This window comes from Alosa sapidissima, chromosome 17, assembly GCF_018492685.1.
Source record: "Alosa sapidissima isolate fAloSap1 chromosome 17, fAloSap1.pri, whole genome shotgun sequence".
In the NCBI taxonomy this organism is placed as follows: domain Eukaryota; kingdom Metazoa; phylum Chordata; class Actinopteri; order Clupeiformes; family Clupeidae; genus Alosa; species Alosa sapidissima.
The window spans coordinates 23,772,794-23,782,624 of NC_055973.1; positions in this window are offsets into that span (position 1 = coordinate 23,772,794).

The following is a 9,831-nucleotide window of genomic DNA, read 5'->3' on the forward strand; positions in this document are numbered from 1 at the left end:
AAGTTACAATATAGATATTGGTATTGGGCATGAAAAAGTGGTATCGTGTCATCACTATTATCAATCATGTTATCAATTTGAGCCAGTATGTTTTTTTTTATAAAGATACAATAGGAACTGCTGCAGCCAATGAGAAGCTAATGGGAGCTGGCTGCAGAACAACTCAACCACTATGAACAGTTTTTAATGTTCTATCAGACAATAACTACTTGTTAGTGAGAGAGAGAGAGAGAGAGAGAGAGAGAGAGAGAGAGAGAGCCCCGCCTGAACTCCGATCCACCTGCTAATTGGGAGAGAGATAATCATCACCTGAGCTCCGATACACCTGCTGATCAAGAGAGAAAGAGAATCATCCTCTGAGCGCCGATCCAGAGAGAGGGGGAGAGAGATGCACAGCGTGTGTGGGCCCACAGAAGGCCCAGCAGGGCCAGAACAAATGGCATCTTAAATGTCACAACACTCATGGCAAACTCAGGGACATGCCCTGCCTAAGTAATTGAATTCACTGCACGAAGCGTTCCGGATGATTCTACAGCGTACAGCCCACAAATGTAAACCTGCGGTTCAAGTACCCAGAGATAATTTAAAGCAGAAATGTTAATGAGACAAGAGCACCGTCATCATTACAGTGTATAACGGGAGGAAGTGATGCAACTGGTGGACCTCCTGTGCTTGCCTCTGATGTGGAAAAACAAGTGAGTGTTGAAGAAGTCAGCTAGCCTTAGGCAGGTTGAAAAAGACAGGAATACCGGACCGCTAAACCCAAATAATGAAGACCTTTACGTCCTGAGACAAGTGAACATGGGCGACACAAGATACTAATGACTAGCCTGGAAATATCCAGACTCTTTCACAAAGTAAATAGAGTCTGGCAACTCCCGATTGGGAAACATTTGCAACACCTACATTGCAACGGGCACTAACTTTGAAATCATTGGTCCAGCCTTATCAATCACATTGATCAGAGATTCCTAATGTTACTTCCTACTTCGCCTAAACTTTACAAACTGACAATAAGCAGCATCAACAGTCAGGAAACAATGTATGTGGGTCTACCTATGCTGTAAATAAATTTCTGCATTTTTCCAACTGCATTTTTGACGTTTGCAGGTGTTGCTGTTTATCACAATATGTTTCCGTTTCGTCTTTCCCTCTGGTCGCTGAAACTAGCGCATGACCTCAACGTCATCATTCTCAGCCACTCTCTCTGTTCGCTGATTGGACAGGTAAAGATTGGCCGGAGAAAACCTGCGAATAGACCGCAAACCCAAATGACGTACTGAAGGAAAATGAAAATTGAGTGGAAGTACGTAGGAGGGCGGAGCCAGGCTAACTAATGACAGGGGTCTTGGGCAGAACTAGTCTGCAAAGAACTACGTTGCCATGTTGGTTTATTGAATTGCTGTAAGTGTCCCCACATTCTCTCTTTCTCTCTCTCCCTCTCTTTCTGTGTGTGTGTTCGTGTATAGCTATACTTACTTAATTATACATTCTGTTAGTGTGTGTATTCATTTTGATGTGTTTATACAGTATATGTGTGTGTGTGTGTGTGTGTGTGTGTGCGTGCGTGTGTGTGTTTATTTAATCAATGCAGAGTAGATGGAGCTTCTAAGAGGAGAGCTGTGTTCCAGTGAAGAGCAGACAGGTCGTCCCCTGACAGGATCCCAGCAGCACGTGGCTCCCAGAGGCCTCTGGATCAGACGCCGCCCGCTGATGACAGTGCTTAACCTCCACTATCCACAGCTTGTCCAATTAGCATAAAATGTCTGCATTAAACATAAACACACACACTTGCACTCACACACACACACACACACACACTGTGCTGTTTTTTTACTGCTCTCTGTCTCCCACAGTCTATGTGTCGAATCGTTGCACACCAGAGTGCTTAATCACCTGTGTGGAAGCAGCCTGTAAAAGGCAGAAGATCTTGCCCTCCCCACACACACTCGGCGCCCCCACACTGAGATCCCAATACTCACATGCTCTCTCCTCCACAACACACACACACACACACACATACACACATTATTCTAACTTGTCCTGTCTGTCTCTACTACTTGTCTGCATGTAAGCAGTAATACCATGTCTGTCTTGGTGGTTGTGTGTGTACCTGTGTGTGTACCCGTCTGTGCACTACCTCTTTTTATTAAATGTTACAAACCAGCACATGGAGTGTGGAGAAACGCAATTTATGTCCACTGTGCAACAGCTTGTTGCATGCTTGATTGACAATAAAGTCCATGCTGTCTATAGAGAACTAGCAGCCATTAGCCAGGCAAGAGAATGTCTAATAAGGGACAGACGGCCTCTGGCCAGGCTGTCTATAGAGAACTAGCAGCCATTAGCCAGGCAGTCTATAGAGAACTAGCCTTGTAACTTGTTCTTTCCCGACCCAGAGAATCACCAATTGCTTTACGGTAACAGCCTACTATCTGCAATAAATCGTGTATGAACTTGTCAGTCGACATGGCTCTTCAGAAATGATCTATGCAGGTTTGTAAACAAATCCATGTACCGTATCCAGGGTGAATGGTGCTAGTCATGAGAGGTATTCACAACAGTTATGTAAAATTCAAATACTCCACAACAGCAGGGGTAGCCCAGTTTCACCCCCCCCAAACAAAAAATACATGTAATCATTTTGTTTTGTTTGTTAAAAGTTGTTTGTCTCTTGTTCATGTTTGTGGCCTACTCCAGCCTGGAACATGCAATAAAGCCTTCAAAATTTGCCGCATGTGTACACACACACACACTCACACACACACACACACACACACATATTTAGAGTCTACACACTCTGCCCTCTGCTATCACAGGAAGCCCTAAATAAAATATGAATGAGCACATGGCCAAAGAGAACAACTCTAGTGCTCTCTCCTCCACTCTGTTTCTCTCTCTCTTTCTCTTTCCCATCCTCACCTCTTTCCCCCATCAAACCCCTTTTTGTCTCTTTCTGTCTGCCTAGCCCTATTCTCTTCTCATCCTCCTTTCATCTCTCTCCCTCCCTCTCTCCCTCTCTCTTTCTGTCTTCTTTGTTAGCTTGTTCTTCTCCGCCTTCTTCACTTTCCCCGCAGGAGTGATCGTTCTCTCTGTCTGTCTCTCCCGTGGCGTTTCGTCAGCGTTGCAATGGCTGGTGGGATTGGGATGTAATGATGTGGGGGAAATGAGATGATGTCGATACACTCCTCCATCCACTGGGATGTTGGGCCACCCGGGGGGATCATGCTTTGTGTGTGTGTGTGTGTGTGTGTGTGTGTGTGTGTGTGTGTGTATGTGTGTTTGTGTTTGCCTGTAACACAGGCATTTAATTGAGTTTACACAGAACATGCAGTGATAGATTGAGTGGGGTTAATTGACCCAAATGTAGAGGAAATGAACAACATCCATAACGAGAGATCAAAGTGAGAGATTCTCATAGATGTAAACACACATGCACACACTCTCCACACACACACATGCACACACACACACATACATGTATACATACACACGCATAGATACACACACAAAGAAAAAGGAGAGAAAAAATACTGGGAAGAGAAGAGAAGTAAGATTCTGTATCACACATTACCTGCAATCATGCACTCTACCTCTACACTCTCTCTCTCTCTCACACACACACACACACGTACACACCCAGTGACTGTGAACCACTCCATTGATAATGCAGAGGGCGAGGTGGCTCAGAATACCACCACCTTTTTAATATGCCTTCTGACTGCCTGGGTGCCATTGGGCTTCTGACAGATGTGATTGACAGCTGGGCCACAATGCGCCCCCCTATCAGAGATCAGTCTCCGTGGAGATCAGACCGCCACCACCCTGGCTGCCCCCCTCCCCACCATCGACACCACCCTCCCCCCCAAACCCCCACCGATCCTGTCAGTGCAGGTGGGATTACCTGCAGGGCGACTTCACCTCCATCACCACCACCACCACCACCACCACCACCAATGCCACTCCATTACGTCTGACGCACGCCGCCGCTAAACGGCTAACAGGGCTCAGGTGTGGGGAGGCGGCTTGTCCGTCAATGTCAGAACCTGTGGAGGAGCTCAGTGGGGAGTTATCATAGGGCGCTAGCTTGATTTCCTGAATCCTGGATGCTCTCTTAGAGGAAGAAACAGACCAAAAGAGATAGAGAGAGAAAGAGAGAGAGGGAGAGATGGGGTAGAGAAAGATTATGAAAGAAAATGAGAGAAAGAGAGAGTGAGTGAGAGGGCGAGAGAGAGAGAGAGAGAGAGATGGAGTGGAGAAAGATTGTGAAAGAAAATGAAGCAGGTAGAAAAGGCCAAGAAGATAATAGTGCTGAGATACTGAAGGAAATGAGAGAGAGAGAAAATAGCACATCACAGCTCTGAGGGGAGACAATATACTAGACGTTTTTACTACCGTACAGTATTCTACTGTCTACATTATTATGACCGCCGCGCAGCGAAGCGGCGGTCATATAGGTTTAGTCAGATTTTATTTTTTTTATTTTTTTTTATTTCTTTTTCGCATGTCCAAATTTCCGTCAAGGATTCCCGGGACACTGAAAGACAGGGGTAGACGATACTTGGTGGGCATGTAACCCCATATGGATAGCATGGAACCATCGTTTTTCGTTTTGATCTGTAGCCCCCCCGCTGGACTGCACCCCCCGAAAGGAGGGTAGGGCAGACACAGATTTCTGTGAATATCTTGAGAACCGTAAGGTTTAGGAGGACCATTTTTTTTGTTTGTTGATCTCAAGGGGCCATGTCAACCCATTCCATAACCACTCATTTCATGTATAGCGCCACCTAGTTAAACACAAAAAAGTAAAAAAAAAAGGGTGTTGTAATCGCAGGTATCTGTGACCTAACATAGTCAAAACTGCACGAAATTGGAAGTGTAGGATCATTATGACACCCTCTGAATGCACACCACATTTCGTCGAATTCCGTTCATGGGGGGCCACACAATAAATTAATTTATGTTACTATACACCAACTGGCCTGTAGGTGGCAGGAGACAGTTTTCTGTGAATATCTCGAGAACCGTAGGGCCTAGGAGGTCCACCTTTTTTTTGTATGTTGGTCTTAAGGGGGCATGTCAACCCATCCCATTACCACTTATTTCATGTATAGCGCCACCTAGTTCAAAATTAAAAAGCAAAAAATTAGGTGTTTTCACCACAATATCTAAGGCTGACATGGTCAAAACTGCACGAAATTGAAAGTGTAGGATAATTATGACACCCTCCGAATGCATGCCAAGTTTTGTGAACTTTCGTTCATGGGGGGCCTTACAATAAAATAATTTATGTGTACATTTAGTGACCGTACACCAACAAGGATTCCCGGGACACTGAAAGACCGGGGTACACGAAACTTGGTGGGCATGTAACCCCACATGGATAGCATGGAACCATCGGTTTTCGTTTTGATCTGTAGCCCCCCCCGCTGTACTGGACCCCCCGAAAGGAGGGTAGGGCAGACACAGTTTTCTGTGAATATCTTGAGAACCGTAGGGCCTAGGATGACCAATTTTTTCTGTATGTTTGCCTCCAGGGGTCATGTTAACCCATTCCATGTGCACACATGTGCATAAACAGATACACACGCACACACATACATTTACAGTAATCATACGTATGACACATACTCACACAGTAGACATATGTACGCATGCATACACATGCACAAACACACATACGCAGGCAAACACACAAGCACGCACATACACACACACACACACCCACACACATAAACATAAACTTGTACACGCACACAATTCAAGAATTTTTCCCGTCATCTACTTCCTGAATTTTTGGTCAGCGATACCCGGGACACCGAACCACCGGGGCACATGAAATTTGGTGGGTATGTAGCCCCACTAGACTTTTACGGAAAAATTTTGTTTCGTCCCCGGGGGCCACCACCATACACCCCCCCCCGTGCTGGGCCCCCCGAACCGCAAAAAAAACAGTTTTTCCTAAATAACTACCTGAACCGTGGCACTGAGGATGAAGAATCTTTTATGGTATGTTGGTCTCAAGGGCCCACATCAATCTGGCCCATAATCACTCATTTGTGATTTGCACCCCCCCCCCCCCGGTAAAAAATGAAAATGCAATATTATTCTGCTTTAATTGCCCCTATCTTCAGTTAAGATGTTAAGATGCCAAGTTTCGTAGAATTTCATCCATGGGGGGGGGTCTAAGAAAATTAGGTTATGTGTACATTTAGTGACTGTACACTCATTGGCCTGTAGATGGCGGTGCACACATATACACATGCACACACACACAGGCACCCACATACTATCAGTATTAGAACGGCCGATACATAATTACAAATTCAGTAGGATTAAAAGAAAGCCAAAATAAATATTCATCATCATCATCATGGCTGCATTTTCAGTATTGGCGATTAGTAGTCGTTTGTCCACTAGATGGCGCATCGTTGCAGTGAGACGTAATTTTGTTGGAAGTTAAAAGTGGGTTGGAAAAACAATGGACGCTTCCTACAAGGACTGTAATTTACCGCAGCGAACATCTAATAAGGATAGGACGATGTTCACATGAAGTGTAATTCCCATTTCTTCTTGAAGCCGAAATAAATCTGAGGATGTTTATCGGACATGCTTGGTTTTTACTGCAGGTACGTTAATCTTATAATATCAATAAGGACCTAGGTAATGTTACCGTTAGCGTTGGTTGAGTGATGGAGGCCAATTTGATTGATTGCATTTGTAGAAAACTATAAATGCGGTTATAGCCTACCAAGCAAATTGATAGCAGCACTGTTTGTATCTTTCCACTGTCATTTATTGCACGTGCTACAAAATCATTCTGTGCAATGGAAGATTTACCAACGTTACACCGGTCTGATACAGTTTTGCCTATACATGCGTGAGACTGAGATGCCTGTTTATTTTGTTTTAAGTGCGTGCAGGGTGCATCAATGTGCTTTGATTCCAGCTTGGTAGTTGTAGTCTGTGAAATTAAAAAGCACGTGTGTGAAGTATCCAAACAATGACACCTTCATTTCATTATGGCTGCTTTAGCAAAACACCTTAAGCTACTGTGTAGTGGGTCCCATTTAGAAGTGGCTACTTCATTCGCGCTTTCCTTGACTCATGGAGCTGCGTGAATGTTATTACAACTTTTCGCCACGATATGGCAGTTTAAGTCCGTTTGATACTGTAAGGCGTAAGCCATTGGTTTCCAAAGGAGATTTTATTTGTGTCGCCAGCATAGCCTATTGACAATTTATGTTGTAAATAGGCCTACCTTATAATCCTACCTGTAGCTTAGGGAAGCTAACAGCTTTCTATTAGGATCTAGTTTGTTAGTTACAGTTTTGTCATAACTCCCTGATGTATTTTTGCATTTAGAATAGCCAGAACCCAGCCTTATCTGCCCGCTATTTTTATTTTTTGATTTCTTAAAAGATTGAGCTTGGTCTAATGAAAGCCAGACTAGCCATGGACCTCAGTTACACAATGCAAGGGAACATGAATCAGCCTATATTTGCACGAACAATAACGGACAAAAGCTCTTCAACTTTGGCCCGTTAAAATGTGTATGAACAGTCTAGCGACGCATTTCATCAAGGCCCATTTGGACATGTCAGTTATTTGCACCACTGGTTAGATGTAAAACAGCATTTAGTTTCAGACTACTGTTACTTAATTTGTGCATTAACAATAACGTTTCAGACTACTGTTACTTAATTTGTGCATTGACAATAAAGTATTACATGAACTAAAGATGACTAAAATCTTATGTAGAAGAAGAAACATTCACAAGAAATCCATCCATCCAAAAATGACCTTTGTTTTTGATAGCTGTTGAAAACGGCATGGAACTGACAGAGATATTTTTGTTTATAAATACATAAAAAATAAATAAATAAATAAATAACATTATGCTGATACCTTTTGCTTTTCCCAAATACAATGTAGCCTACAGGTGTAAGTGACCTTTCATCAATCCAGTTGCAATGGATGAACTGTGATGAACTGCCCTACTTGTGATTGTTTAGAGATTTTAAAGGTTTTATAACAATGCTACATCTTCTTTGGCTATTCTACAATCTATTCACCTTTTCAGCACCAGTAGGCTACTTTCTGTAACCTGGCAATAGCCAGATGAATTTCGCTCCGCCTAGCTCCACTCATCCATCTGGAACCGATCCATTGAAGTGTTGCTTCAGAAGGCTGGCATATGTCTATACGTCTACATACGTCTATTGACGTGCTACTTCAACCACTCACATCGAAGCCAACCCGTGACGCTAATAACAGACTCACAGTCGCTTCTACGCTATGTCACATCTATGAAACTCCCGCCCTGCGTCCTGATTGGCTAAACCATAAAGTTGGTTGGAGAAATCACTCTCAATGGAAGAGGTCCCAGATGGATGTGAGTGAAGCTAGGCGGAGCTAAACGGAACGACATTCATCTGGCTAGGGTCAGGTTATACTTTCTGTGCAGCCGCACACACACACACTCAGGCATGCCAAACAAGCATACACAAAAGTTTCAAGAGTGGGGGATGGAGTAAAATATGGAGACAAATTGAAGTGTGATTTATTTTCGCGGAACGGATGTACAGGACTGAGCGGCGGTCATATTTTGTACCGCTATGCGGTACATCTAGTTTCTGAAGCTATCACTGCCCCCCTTTTTAAAAAAAAACTTTTTCCCCTTCTTCCTTCTCTCTTTAAATCAAAGTCAGTGTAAAGGTGATACTTAGCATGTAATAACTGTAGCTTTGGAAACAATAATGCTTTTCATCCATGCCAATAAAGCACCATTTGATTTTATATGTGAGAGAGAGCGAGAGAGAGATGTAAAAACAGAGAGACAGAGAGCAAGAGAGATAGAGAGATGAGAAAGAGAAAGACAGAAAGGTAAAGATGGAAAGAAAGAGAGTGAGAGGAGTAAGTAATAATAATGTTGAGATGAAGGGTCATCAGTAATTAGACTGAGCTTGTTGTTTACACTTGAGCAGCCTCTAAGGCCACTTGCTCTCTCTCTCTCTCCCTCTCTCTCTTTGCATGGCTCTTTAATAAATAATCACCTTCTCCATCTTTACCTTTCAGCACACTGCATGGGGCAGGCCGACTTCACCAGTCCAGTGGTGAAAAGGGACTTAACCCTTAAAGGTGTAGGTTTTTGAACAAGTTCCGCAACAATTAAAAGTTCTAAAATTCTATGTTGAATTCAATGAACCCAGATATTCTTCAGAATGTTAATTTCTCAACATTCCCGTCACACCGGTGTACGGTACTCCTTTAAGGGACTTAATGGATGATGCGTGCAGTCGTGATGGACTGACGCAAGCCGCAGTGGGAGACCAGAAGCGAGGAGGTGTGTTTGTCCATGAGCAGGAGGGTGAGTGTGCCAAGGGACAGAGAGAGTGTATGTCACAGATGGAGAAAGTGATGGAGAGAGAGAGAGGGAGAGAGAGAGAGGTGAGAGAGTATACAGAAAAGAGCAATCAAATGTTATAATCATTTGCTTTTTTCCAACACCAATGCATGTGATTATACTAGTGCCCTTCTACAAAAACAAAAAAAAACACCCAGAGAGTGATCCCTTTCAATACCTAGCAGTGAAATATGATATAAATGTTATAAACATTACACAGGTAAAACTCATTAAGAAAACTACACAAGATGAGCACTATGAATATTGGCTAAACAAAACTGAACAATCCAACAAATTACCAGTGAAATGTTTCCAAAAAAATTAAAACCAATTATAAATTTTGCATTTGAAATTTAAAGAGTACAAACAAAGAAAATTTAGCATGACGAGCCAGACCCACATTAAAATGTAGGGTCTGGGAACTC